Source organism: Solanum lycopersicum, chromosome 1, assembly GCF_036512215.1.
Source record: "Solanum lycopersicum chromosome 1, SLM_r2.1".
In the NCBI taxonomy this organism is placed as follows: Eukaryota; Viridiplantae; Streptophyta; class Magnoliopsida; order Solanales; family Solanaceae; genus Solanum; species Solanum lycopersicum.
This window is the reverse complement of record NC_090800.1, coordinates 67,184,683-67,199,281: the sequence shown is the minus strand read 5'-3', so window position 1 is coordinate 67,199,281 and position 14,599 is coordinate 67,184,683.

The window sequence follows — 14,599 nt, the reverse complement described above, 5'->3', positions numbered from 1 at the left end:
TCGAAACTAGTGTCCCTTAATGTTGTTTTTGTAGTAGTGTGCAAACCATAGTTAATTTATAAAATCGACAAGTATCTTACATTTTTGGAGTGTTATTTGGATATGTTTAAATAATATTTGCTAGAGGGTTGTGCCATTTAAGCATTCAGGTCTCTTTTTGTGCTTTTTGGTAGATAAAGAAATGAGACATTGCAACCTGACTGTCTTAAGTTACTACGTTGTGATGAGACCGAGAGAAGACAAGCAATAGATCAAGTAAGCAACTTCTTCATTCATAGTGTTCTAACTCTGTTTTCACATATTTTTTTGTAAAACCTTTCTATTGTCACTCAAGCGCATGGTCTACTGCATAGTGTATTTAAATGATCTACGTGATAGTGTTTTTTGGAACAATCATACTAAGTGAGATAAAAATATGCTCTATAATCATATGTAGGATGCTCATACTATGAGAGGTTTGTAAGAATGAACTTTTTAGTTCCTTGATAAACCATAGGGAACTTATTTCAGTTTCTCTATCAAAAGTTATTTTAATTGTGATATCAAATGGTCATGACTATAGTAGTTTATGATCTTACCAAAAAACTGAATATAGTTATTTTTTATTGGGCATTTCTCCTATATAATGTTTTAAAAAGTTAAAGCCTAAGTAAATGCTTCCCTCTCATTGCACAACACATTAAGAAACGGAAGCCTCAACGTTTGACTTCTTAGGGAGTTCGATATCAATTATCCCCTCTCAAAGACATCTCTCCCTTCTCAGATACATTCATCTCATTAAGAAATGTATTATTCAAAATTCGTCACGTATGTATCCTCATTTTAGCATATGTATCCAAAATCTTATAATTTTAAGGGACTTTTGTAGAATTTTTATAAAGTTGTGATATACATTTTTGTTACAGTAGATGAATCCTAATAGTATTGTGAACTCTTACAAAAACAAAAGATGAGTCATATGAATGTTGAATTTACAACGTATGTTTTGGAACAAAATAATTTTCCTTTTATTTCTTGAAATGAATGCTACTGCTAAAAAAAAGTACGAAGTACATAAATTACATACAAATAAGGTATAATTGCATAGTATTCAGGAACTATTTTTAAAAAAATTTATTGTTGTCAAATTCATTACTTAAGATTTTGCTTTTATAAAAAGGGAAAATAACGTAAAATTAATTAATCCTCCCATTATTCACCCAATCACATTTAAATCACAGATAATAAATCCCTCATAACTTGAAACAAATTCAATATTTTTAAAAAGTTCAAGCAAATCGTTCAATAGTGATAAAATCATTGTTGGAGACAATATATCCTTTTTAGATACATAGTCCGATACATAACCCTTTTAGATAAATAACAGTGGGTATACGTATCGATCGGTTACTTAAATATAATTAATTTTTTCATATTTATGTATTAGATACATAATAATGAATGGGATTAATACTATTTTATTCTTGAAATAATTAGAGTAATGTATCAACAATATGATTTGTACGAGATACATAGAACATAAGAAACTTGTAATGTACTTGATAGTTGAAACATAAAATATGATAATAAGTAAATATCAAATATCAATCAGACACATTAGAAATTTGAATATTGGATAGAGAAGATCATATAGTAACACCCTCGAATTTTTTCATATTTATATATTAAAAACATAATTATCAACATCAATATCAAGCAGATGCGTTAAAAAATTAAATCTTTGGTAAAGAAGGTTGTGTAGTGACACTCTCGACTCCCCCTCCCCCATAAAGATTTTGCAACCGGTTTCGAACGAGAATTAGCATCCTTTCATAATTTCACAGTCTGGAATATCTTTATCATCAAAGAATCCTTGCGGTGTTTGGATATATTTTTAACAAAACCATTTGTATTCGAATCAAAATTGACGAGAAACAATACCTCATTGCTTGCAGATACATTATATTAGTAAATTGCAATTATTTAATCCAAAATTCTTATATATGGAAAACACAATAGATGATGAAGAAATTTCTCTACCTTCTTTTAGAATTTGAAACTAATGATAATTTCTAGAATAATATAGTTGTAATGCGGAGTTAAATGACATGATTGATACGTTGAGAAACTTTAGATGTGGTTTTGGGGGAGTTAAGTGTGGTGTATGGAGAATGAGTAGGATGTATCCGGGGATTAAGAGAGAAAAAATTAAAAAAAAGGAGAAGATTTTATAATTAATTTAAATGATAGAAAATATTAGATAATATGCTATCTTATGTTGTGTGTATTTGTAAGTTTCTCAAAAATAAAAATTGGATGTGAAACTAACTAATGAAAGTTATCTCCTCATGAATTGGGTGTATCCCTAACCATGTCAAATGCACCTTTCCAATGATGTGATACTTTTCTCATATAATGGAACTTTACCTTAATAAGATGGTGAAAAATCAATTCGCATTGATAGTATATCTTATTATATGAAGATTCATTTTTATGCCTTCTTGTGTTCCTCCTCTTATATAGCTCCCACATAATAATAATATGTTAAATCTTTATCTTCTTTTTGTTCCCACCATTTGATAATCATATGTGGATGCAACCCTTCAATATCAAACCTTGCACATGAGGCATACTGCCTCAATAACTTTTGGGCTATGGGGGCAATTAGAAACAAATGTGTCATTCTCCCCCGTTTTTCCTTTACACAAAAATAGAATTCCGAGACTATTTGAATCCACATTCTTTAAATATTGTAGTTAGTGACAATTCTTTTCATCCAACCCCTACAAAGAAAGAAAGCAATTTTAAAAGGAAGACCTTTTATCCTTAAATAGTTCACCCACTCCAAATTAGCTCTATAAGTTGTCATAGTATGATATGTTCACTTCATAGTAACGATCCCTTATGAATTTTCAATCCACCACTCTTTTCAATATCCTTTACTTTGAGCCATGTTTGATATTATCGATAATATGTGCATTCATTTAAGGTGATACACATTCCAGTACTTATTAACATTTCACTCTCCGTTTATTACAAACTCATTCACTTAAATTTCCTTTTCTCATTCCATGTCCCTGTAACATCTCGGTTTCTAGATAAACTAAGGTTAAGCTGAGAAAAACAAGAAAGATCAAATTTGGTAATAATTAAGGAAATCTGGAAAATTTCCAGATTTCAAAACTAAGTTTTGGTCATTCTCAAAAGGCCATAACTACCAGATCAGGAAGAGTTTTGGTGAATTCTTTATATGGATGGAAAGATACTTGGAATATATTTCCAATGACGCCAAGTTTTCAAATTTCTGAGGTCGTATTAGTGAGATATGACCTTCAGAAGATGGGCTATTGAGCAGGGGAAGTTCAAAAACTGTATTTAATAAGGGTGTTTTGGTCTTTTCCTTAAGTCAATTAATAATTTCGTTTTGGAGTAATATTTTGGGGTCTAAAATGATCCCATTCATTTTACGCACTAAGAAAATAGACTAGGGTTGTGAAAGCAAGGAGAAAAGAGGAGAAGGAAGAAGAAGACGCAAGAACACAAAGTTTAGCTTCGTATAGACTAGGGTTGTGAAAGCAAGGAGAAAAGAGGAGAAGGAAGAAGAAGACGCAAGAACACAAAGTTTAGCTTCGTCGATTTTCGTCGGGGATGATCCCTGACAAGGTACGTGGACTCTTTTGTGTTGGGTTACTTAACCAATGCACCAATTTTATTCAAATCAGTCAAGTTCATGAATTAACTCATGTTATATGTTGGAATCTTGAAAGAAAGTTGACGTTCTTGTTAATTGGATTATTGTCGATCGCTGTTAGTTGTAATCAATGTTTTAGGACTATTTTCGGGTCTAAATTACTGGGCAATAATTTGATTAGGGATCCTAAGTGTTTGGGGTGGTATCGATTGAAAGTTTTAGAGATTAAAAATGAAGAAGAAGGTCGATAAACTCGTTGGGGAATATTGGAGCGTTAGCCTCCAAAGCACCTCCCGACAAAGTGTGTCCGTTAGGCTCTTGCATGCCGCACCTCTCAGAGCGCCTGAGGACAACCTCTATGAGTCACGCTATGGCGCTCAATGCCTCTCAAAGCGTCATGATCCCCTGGAGACCATGTCTTTTCCCTATCTTTTCATTCTAATTCGTAAGAGATACACCCCTCATTCCTAGTTGTTTCCAACACTCTAAGGTACATCTAAACATCATGAAATTATCCATAAACATGAGATCATGATCCTTGAATCCGTAATTTTACTTCAAGGAAAGTAAGGTCAAAGTCAAAGAGGTTAAGAGTCAAGGCTAGAGGTTAAGAAGAAAGGCAAAGTAGAGTTTGCTTTGCAAATGTTTTCACTTTGTTTTAAAGACTTAAAGTTCAACTCAAGTAAAGAGTTGAGTTCATATCTCAAAAGCTATAAGGGAATTAAGTATTCCCTAAGAGTTAAATTTTCAAGTAAGTAAAGAGCAAGAGTTGAGTTCATTTCTTAAAAATATATAAGAAAAATAAGTATTCCCTAGAGTTTTACAAATGTTTCACATTTGAGTAAGGAGGGTAACTAGAAGTTCCAAAAGATTTTTGAAATAAAAGGGGAACATTGATTCCAAAAGGAAATTTTTAAAGCTAATGGGTTCAGTAAATTATCTCAACCCAAAGGAAAGATGTTTTATTAAAAGTTTGAGCTAAAGTACATTTTTGGGAGTAGTTGAATTGACCACCGATGTGGAGATGAGAGTTCATATTAACTCAAGACTCCATGTAAACCATGTAGTCGACATGGGAATTAATGTGTAATACTTTTTAAATGATCACATAAGGAAAGCTAGTGAATCCACTAAGTTGAGTAAGGTTCTATACCGATGGCAAGATGTAGGATTGTCCTCTTGCAACATGAGGTAAGATGTTGTATCATCACTTAGGCTCATAGTGATGGTTTTCGTTTAATAAAATTGCCACAATGACAATACTACTTTCTTATATAAGTAAAGTCTATGAAGCCTCTAAACTATCTAAAGAGGGATGTTGGTACTGACCCCACAACATCCTACAGGCTAAGATAATGTTAGAAATAAAAAAATGTCCTCCAGAATGCAAGGAGGCTCACCACAAAATCTGAAGCTCAATATGGATCAACGAAGGGTTGCATGCTTATCCTAGGTACCTGCATCTGAATCATGAAACGATGCAGGCCAACTAACATCAGTATATTGAATGTATGAGTATGCGAGTTGGAGAGCTAAACAATGACTTAAGCTTGAAGGAATTAGATGAACTTACCTTGGCTTTTCTGAACATAAAAGTATACTTGACCCAAATGATATACATATAAAGGAACTTATATCAGGTACCCAGGATCAGCATGTAACACCTCGTTCATCCATATTGAGCTTCAGATTTTGTGGTGAGCCTCCTTGCATTCTGAAGGACATCTTTTTATTTCTAGCATTATCTTAGCTTTAAGGATGTTGTGGGGTCTGTCCAAACATCCCTCTCTCGATAGTTTAGAGTCTTCATAAACTACAAGTTTTCAGTTTGGAGCTTTTTTCAGTTATTAATACTCAAATGCCATTTTTTCCAAAGTTATAATATAACGTATTTTTCCCTTTTATTATGTTTTTACTAGTGTTAAAGGTGAGGTTTGTCTTCCGCTGATTTAAGCAGCCAAAGGGTTTGCTTGAGGATCAACAATGGTCTTCGAGTGTCGGTCCCGCCAAGAGTCTAGGCTCGTGGATATAGAGCTTGTTGCTTTGTTCAATAGTTAATCTAGAAACTTGAATTTTCTAACTTATGCTACCACCATATATCATTTTTTTATTAATACCCTATTCAATCCTTTAAAAATATTGGCCTCTTCCGGCCCAAATTTCAAGTTGTTGGGCTGGCAGACCCTATTTTCTTCAATCTGTCATAATTTGGACCTAAACCATTTTTCGTCCACGTACGCAGTATGTAGTTATCATATATCAATGATTACCGTATGTATTTTAATGTATAAAACAGGTATCTACTTGATTTGCTCTATTTTTTTTGCTGCAAGACCTGTATATCAGCCTCCAAATTTGTATGTTGGCTTCCATTTTGCTTCAATTGACTAAAGAATGGACTCGAGGGGAGAGTTTAGGGCCTCCATGGCCCCTTGGCATACAAATAAGGATATTCTGAGTCCAACTAGACTCTCATGGCATTCTATAAACAAAAAATTTGACAATTAATAAGGAATACACGCTGTATTAACTCATTTATCCTTAACCATACACACATTATCAATCATAAGCTAATAAGGAAGCAAACAAAATAACAACAATCTCATGAGATAAAAAAACGACAATCCAAAGTAGAAATCAACATGTCAATATTTAAATATTTGGCAGCTTATAAGAACAAACAAATGAAACCATTTTCGAGAGGTGGGCTTCATACTGTACATCATCAATCTATTTGATTCATACAACCTTGATCTTTAAGGAGAATAAGAAAATATTGCTTGAGATTTACATAAATTAAGCAATAATATGATTAAACACAACTGGAAAGTATTGGAGTATAATACTCAACCAGATATATTCTGAAACTATGACAAAACATGGGGAAGATTTGATCAAAACATAGCTTGAACTAGATCAATAACTCAACAACATATTTTATCAGCAAGAGGAGTAACACTTAACTATATTCAAATTCTTAAACAGAAAATTGGTATCACCATTAAGGAAATGATCAGAAAGTAAATAACAATAATATAATCAATATCTAAAACATAAACAACAAAATGCAACATAAAGATGAAGTTAATAAAAGGAGAGGGATATTACCTTTTTTCGAGCAGCAACTAGAACAACAAGCAAGATGAGAGATTTTCAACGCCACAAATTAGCTCAAAATAAACTTTGAACTTCTCTATCCTCTTAAATTATTTTCTACAAATATTTTGTATGTATATTCTTTATTCTGTCCTCCCTTTCTCCTGTTTTCGTTTTCTACCTTCTCCCTCTTATATTCTTCAAAACAATATTATTTAAATAAAATATTCAACTAGAAAAATATAATATTATGAGATGATTTTCAAATATTCATAAAATGTTCAAATATAGACATAATTATGTAAAAATTATAAAAACTGACAAAACTATTTAAATAACATGCAAACTTTTTTATTTTATATTTTAAATATTCGAAAACTAGTTATTTTAAATTATAGAAGATTGAAGAAGCTTGATGATTAATATATATTGTAATGGATTAAAATTCAATTTCAACACAGCAGGCTTTTCTTTTTCACTAAGAATTACATTGAAGTCTTCGCCAATTGCCCCAGGTAATAGATTCTCTTGAGAAATTTCTTCAATTTGTTCTCATAACTCCAACCTCTCCAAAACATTGATGTAATGAGACATAATTTGTCCTTCATTCTAAAATTCTTTTGTATGCTTTCTTTTGTCCCGTAACTCAGTCTTGTTTTGTTGAGTCTTATTTGCTTTCTTTTTGTCGTTACCTATCTTCTAAGATTTTCTTTCCTCCTCATTGATATTTTCCACAAGTTTGTCAATAATCTCCTTCTCTGGGTATAGTTCAGGATTTTATGCATGGTTTTAACAAAATCAAGTCCAAAGTAATAGTTTCCAACTTCTCAACTATATTAACAAGACTAGAGTTCATGTTACACCCTTAAAATGAGCTAAGGTAGCTAGAGACTCACATATCCCTAAAAAGGTTAATAATAGGTTAATTAATTGTTTCATAGTTTGCATAATTGATTTCAAGTCGTTTTGAGGTCAAACGTCTAAGAACGTCAAGACGTTCGAAAGTTGGTCTTTAGACGTGCTAGCGAGTCCTTGTATGTTTGCGTTGTTTTTATGTGTTGTTTGGAGTTGACAAGCAGCGTAGTTGACCCAAATATCCTAATAAGCATGTTAAGGGTCAAAGCGTCATGGTACGACCTCCCAAGGATCGCCCTAGGGATCCACGAAGGGACCCAAACTTTGGCCAAGCAGGCTGCCCAAGGCAGCAGAATTTGTGCTTTGGTGAAACACAGGTGCGCCTCACCCTTATAGCACACTTCACTATCCAAAATTAATTTCCAATAACTTGCGGGAAAAGCTCTGCGACGCGGACTTGTTCCTCTAAAAAGATTCCAAAACTAAAAGTTGAGTTGGACATGTCTAAAAGTCCTAATAAATATGGGGTGTTTTGGTAACTTATGGGGATGTTTATTAGTTGATTTTTAGACCTATTTAACACATTTCCAAATCCAAAACCCCAAAACCCATTAAGAAATCAAAATCCCCAAAACTCTCATCTTTTCGAAATTCTCCTAAAACCTCTATTGAATACCAAGCTCAAGAAAAAGCTATGGAGTTGGATTCTTGGATCTTTCTTATCCAATCCTTCTTCCATCAATAAGTTATGGCATCCTTCATCCCTATATAACCATTTATCTATGGATTCCTTTCAAAGGTTTTCAAAAGATGATTTTAAGTCAAAAATCCTATTTTTCAATCTAGCCATGGGTTGATTCTCAAATTGATTTCAAAAGAATTCTAATAATAGAATATATGTTTAGTTACTGATTTTATAATGAATTTTTATCCAATTTTATGAAGAACTCATGATCCTCCTAATTTCTCAAATTCACCCATAATGTGGGTCATGTGATCTTGATTTCATGCTTATAGAATTGTGATTAGATTGTATTGAATTGCTTATTTCTATAACTAACTATATCAATTGAATATGAATTTTGGGGGAGTGATCAAAGATGATCATTAACTTGGAGATTTGGTAATTTGACCAATTTCTTCTAATTATCCTAGATTGTACATTGAATTTTGTTGATTGGTATGGTCCACTTATGGTGGCGGTGTTTATATTCTTGTACATGTTTATGTATTATGATAATGGCCTTGAAGACATTAGATGCGACATGAATTAATATAATGATTTGCATACTTAGGAAGTTCAAGGATTTAGCCTTGATTCTAATATCATATTTTAAGTAAATTGATGTTATCTGACGTATATGAGTAGCCTCCCACACTAGTTGCATGATTTAGGTTTGTGGATGATGTAATGTATATATGTGATGATCATGTAAGGGTTAGGTGTGGCCTAAGATGGCTAATGCTGATGAATACTCTTATAGCATGACCCCGACCTATATGAACCATGTATGAATGTGTGATCAAAGTATACTAGGAGTCTTCTATTCTAATGATTGAGTATGTTCTTGTCTCCTATGATGTAATGTGAATGATTGTAGGTTATAGTCCTTAATACTATATATGTGTGTATGACTTGAGACTTGAGCAATGTTGTACATGTGGTGTAATCTTTAGAGGGTGGCTTCTTCAATACTATGTGATCCTCATTATGTGATCATGTTCATCTATGAACACACACACAATTCATGCATATCTATGAGTAGGATAGATTCATGATGACTAAGGAAAGCATAGTTCCCCTATGCATCATTACCTATTTCTATGCATATAAAGTATATGATTTATGAAGTTATGATCATGTGTGCCTAAAAGTGTTTATGTGAAGGTAGATCTCACATATATGTGTACACACACACATGCGTGTATGAATATGATATGATTATGTGAAAGAAAATTCTCACAAAAGATAGGCTCTATGGTGAATGTAGCATTCTCACCATAGATACCTTTGATCTATATAATATATGAAGGAGTAAGTCCTTAAGACCTATTTTTTTTGAAATAATGGTATCTAAAGGATTAATGATATTTAAAAAAGGGAGTTATTTCTTTGCACCAAGTGAACATGAAAAATGAGAGTGGGAGCTTCACGTTAGTAAGTCCGACCTCCCACATGGGTTTCTTCATGACTAGTAGTGTGGGTTCCTAATATATGTGTTGTCTAATGAGATAGAAACCTTCGCGCTGAGGTAGTCAAGGTTTCTCGAAGCAATCTCTTTGTCCCATAACAATGTGCCTACATAGGACTCTAGCTTAGTGGACCCACCTAGAATAGCTATTTTCGAATGGTTGCAACTTCGGCAAGTGTTAACCCCCTCTTTTTGGTGTGGGAGTATAACACCGAATTATATGTATCTCAAATGGTCTATGTTTGGTATGGATATATCTCCCGAAGGGTAATAACTTATCTAAGATAAGAATATGAACTCTAATCCAAATTTCTTGAGAAGTGTACTTCGTATAGAAGGACTATGGACCCTACCTATACATTGCGCTAGATACTTCAAGAAAGGATAGGATTTGAGACCTTTATGAAGTAAATACGTATGTTATATATGACTTGTATGAATGTATATTAAGTGACCTTGTTATGTTAATATATGAATTATGACTATGAGTGTGAGTTACACTTATGATTTCTAAATGAGTGTACTTAGTATATGTGGAGGTATGGGACTCCATGTATACATTGAACAAGTAATATTGTGAAGGGGTTATGAGGGTACTTTACCTATTATGAACTGAATGATTTATGACTAAGGTGGTAGTAACGTAAAGAGTCTTTATATGTTTGTATGAAGTATGTGGCCTTATTTCTAGTTGCAAATTAATATGTTATGACTTGATTGATTATGTTATGACTTGTTGAATATGTTATGCCTAGTCTAGGGTGACTTCTAAGGTACACTTGGTGGAAGTATCATTATGGGATGCTACGTAGATATTACACTAGTGTGACTTAGGAGTTGCATTAGGTTATGGTCCTTATGTGAAGTTTATGTCTTTGATTTGCTTATGACTTGTGAGTATATGTGGTTGTGTTTATGAAGCATATTATGAAAGACTATTCTAAGATGACCTCAAAGTGAGACATTGTACTAAGTACACTTGAGGGTTACTTAAGGAAAGAAGTAAGATAGAAAGAGAGGTAATGTATGGTATGTATTGAATATGTTTTAAAGTATGATAAATGACGTTATGTGTTATTATGAGTAGTGCTCATGTCTATATCATTTATGTGAACTATATTCAGCATATATGTGCATATATTCGATGTTTACATAAAAGACACCTTGCATGATTTTAAATGAAATTTCCTCTTTAAATGCACATTTTTTAATAGTTGTCATACTTAGTGCATTCTGGTACTAGTATCATTCTTGTTCATATTTTTACACAAGTGTAGGTGGTGATAGCTAGAAGATGTCTCCTAAGTGAAGATCTTGGATATATCTCCCATGTTCAAGTAAAGGGACCCTTATGATTCAAGGGTTGCCTATGTCAAGATATTTCTTTAAATTTATGTAATAGCTTAGACTTATGTTTTGTGTTGTTAAGGGTCGTGTCCCTATTTTACTCTATTGATGTTGGTCTAAGATGGCACAAGACACTTACAGTCTAACTATGTATTATGATATTATATATATATATATATATATATATATAAAGTAATGTTCTAGCATATGATGTTCTATGAAAAGTTTTAAATATTCCGCTATTTTATGATTATGTCATTAAAGATATAGGGCTTGTCTTAGACCTTCGAGAGGTCGACGACATCGTGTTAAGATTCAAGAATATCATAACTTCTAGGGTATACCCTCGGGTCGTAACAGTTCATTTACAAATCCACAATGTAAATGCAACAATGCAAACAACAAAAAACCCAACTGAATCATAGAAACACTAAACGTAAGAACTAGGGAATTAATAAACGGTAGATGGGAGATGAGAAGCTTAGACTCACGATTGAAGATGAGAAACGTAGATTCTGTCTTTCCCATAATTCACGATCCCCTCTCATAATGATATCATTTTCTATGTAACAATACCCTTAATATGGATGCAAATTATCCTTTGTGAAGGCGTGACCATGTTGCTTGTATTGGGCCTACTTGTCCCAATACCTATCCCTGTGATATACTTGTTAGCATACTAATTGGGATGGGGCTGATTCATAACAATAGCATTGTTCCTCATTATTTCCTTGATATCATGTATATATTGTAATAATTAGGAACATAATCATATTTTATCAAAATTCATCAAAATTTCTTCATTCCTCTTCTTCATGCCAATGTTTATGGATCTGTGATAATTCCCAATGAATACACTTATACCCTTACTCTTGCATAACTTGGTCCTATTTGATTCCTTGTCGCCATGTCTATATGAAGCGGCTTAACCATAAATTCTCCCAAAATGGTATCTCTTCCAAAGAAATTTGGTGGAAAATATTAGTAAAGATATCCATGCAATTAACGATGTATAATTTCTTCTTTATTATCAAGTAGAGGATCTCATTTGTATATTCTAATAAGGTATGACCAATTGCGATCATGATGTAAAAGAGACAATTTTGATAACAGGTTCAGATAGTCTTTCAAAAATTTTGCCCTTATAAATACATGTTAGTTACTCAATAATCAAACTTTTTAGAGTCTGAAATAAAACATTTTGATAAGACTACCGAATCCAAAAAGAGTAACTGAGTATCTCATAAAACTAAAAATCAAGTGCACATGGTCCGTGAAGTTCTTTCTTTTTGAAAAAATAAAAGAGGCAACAAAAATTATTTTGCTTCTCTTTTTTGTTATCGATTAAATAAATAATTAAGAATTCTTCTCTTCTATGTTTGTTTTGTGGTTAGGTGGGGTGGGGAAGGAATTTTTTTTTAGTAAAGAATTTTTAAAATATGATTTTTGAACAAGGAAATAAAACTTTTTTTATAATAAGGATTTAACCAAATTCGAAGAGAGTTTCTTAAGTATCGCATCAAAGTGAGAATCAAATTAGTATAATTCGTGAATATCATGGGATATCCCTTAAAAATCATCATTGCCTAATTAGTTCTAACCATATATATGTTCATCCCTTAAAAATCGTAAGCCTAAATTAGATCTATCACCTGATGACTACTCTGCTATTTTATTCTACACATATACTTGATCTTGACTAACACTATATTGACTCATCATAAACTCCCTTTTGGTGAAAGTCTACTCGATCTCATCCTGACTTGTAACAATTACTCTACCTTCTATCATGAAATTTATACAAACTCATTACTTATTAGTTTATCCATAAGGAAAAACTCCTCAGTAATAACTACTGGGTGCATGACTGCAACAACATAATTCGCCTCATATCACTATCTTCCTTTCTTAGATAACTATACCTCTGCATGCATTCTTTTAACTCTGCGCACTTTTACTACTAGGACTTATGACATTATAAGTCATACTATCTTTTTGAGTGAAAATATTGTCCAAGCTCAACATACTTCGTCATAAGAATCTCAATCGAAACAAGGTTTAGAGAAGAGAGGTTGGAAGTACATCTACTTTTAGTTTGTACGCACAATTCATATGAATAAGAGTACATTCTTTTGAATGTCAACATAAGCTCACACACAGGTTTCTCTCATGCTCCTGTATAATCTTCTGACTTTCTAGAGACTTTTGCTCACAATAAATCATCGATAAGTATTTGGGATTTGATTTTCAACTACCTTGAGTATGATGGGTACTTGAATGGATTTGAGAAAGACACGTGTTTGATCAAATTTCTTATGACATGATTTTATTGCACGATTTAGAGTATGAAAGAAGAGAAATTTTTCTTGAATGTGTGTAGTTCCTCATTTATATAAGTAGGACCCTCACAACTATAGGTAAAATCCTACTGACACGACTTCATATCCACCCTAGGGTACTTTAAATCTATGCTCATCTACCAACATTGCCAAACTCCGACCCTACATCCTAGACGTGGCCGATACTCGACAACCATTTTTGGTCCCCAAGAAAACCTTTGGGTTGGATAACTACATAGCGGATTCACTCAAGAAATAATACTTAAAATAGAATAATTTAAACTCAAATTAAATATCCAACTCATTTATCTTTAAAATACTAGATAATATAAGTATAATAGTTTGCAAAAAAAGCAAGGAAAAGTAGTACTGAAAGACTCATCAACTTTATCTATCTATGAAGTCTCCAATGTTTAAGATAGGTTTTAGGATAAGACCCATGAAACCTTGAAACTACTAAATTTAAAGTAAATGTGAAGTCCTCCGAATACAATGAGGTTCACTAAAAGCTAACTGGAGAGTAGAGTGATCTCAAGGAAGCACATGTTGATGATCCTGAACACTTTTATGTGCATCATAAAAGGATATAGGTCAAATGTCATCAGTACATTTGAATGTATAAGTATGCAATATAACTAAAAAAATAAATGTATGAAAGGGATACAATAGACATTACATAAACTCAACAAATTTAATGAACTAAAGGAATGAAATTATTTGATCTTTACAAAAATATTACTTATCACTGACACTCAACATAATAAGTAATATATAAAAATACATTTTAACTCTATTGGGACATTCTCTAACTGACAACCATCACAATGATACAACACCTTGTCCACGTTGCCTGAATTATCCTATATGGGATATAGGACACATCAACTAAGTGGATCCACTAAGATCATCCAAAGGTACCAAGGATTCACCTAAAAAAGTATGATTTTGCACCCAATAATATATACTCTTTCTCAAATGTATAAAAACATTTCTTTTTCTCTAGTTTGAAATAATTTCTCTAGCAAGCCTTTTAAAAGAGTTATATGCTTTGAAATATCTCTACAGCTCATTGCTCATTTAGAAAACAATGTTCTCTTTGT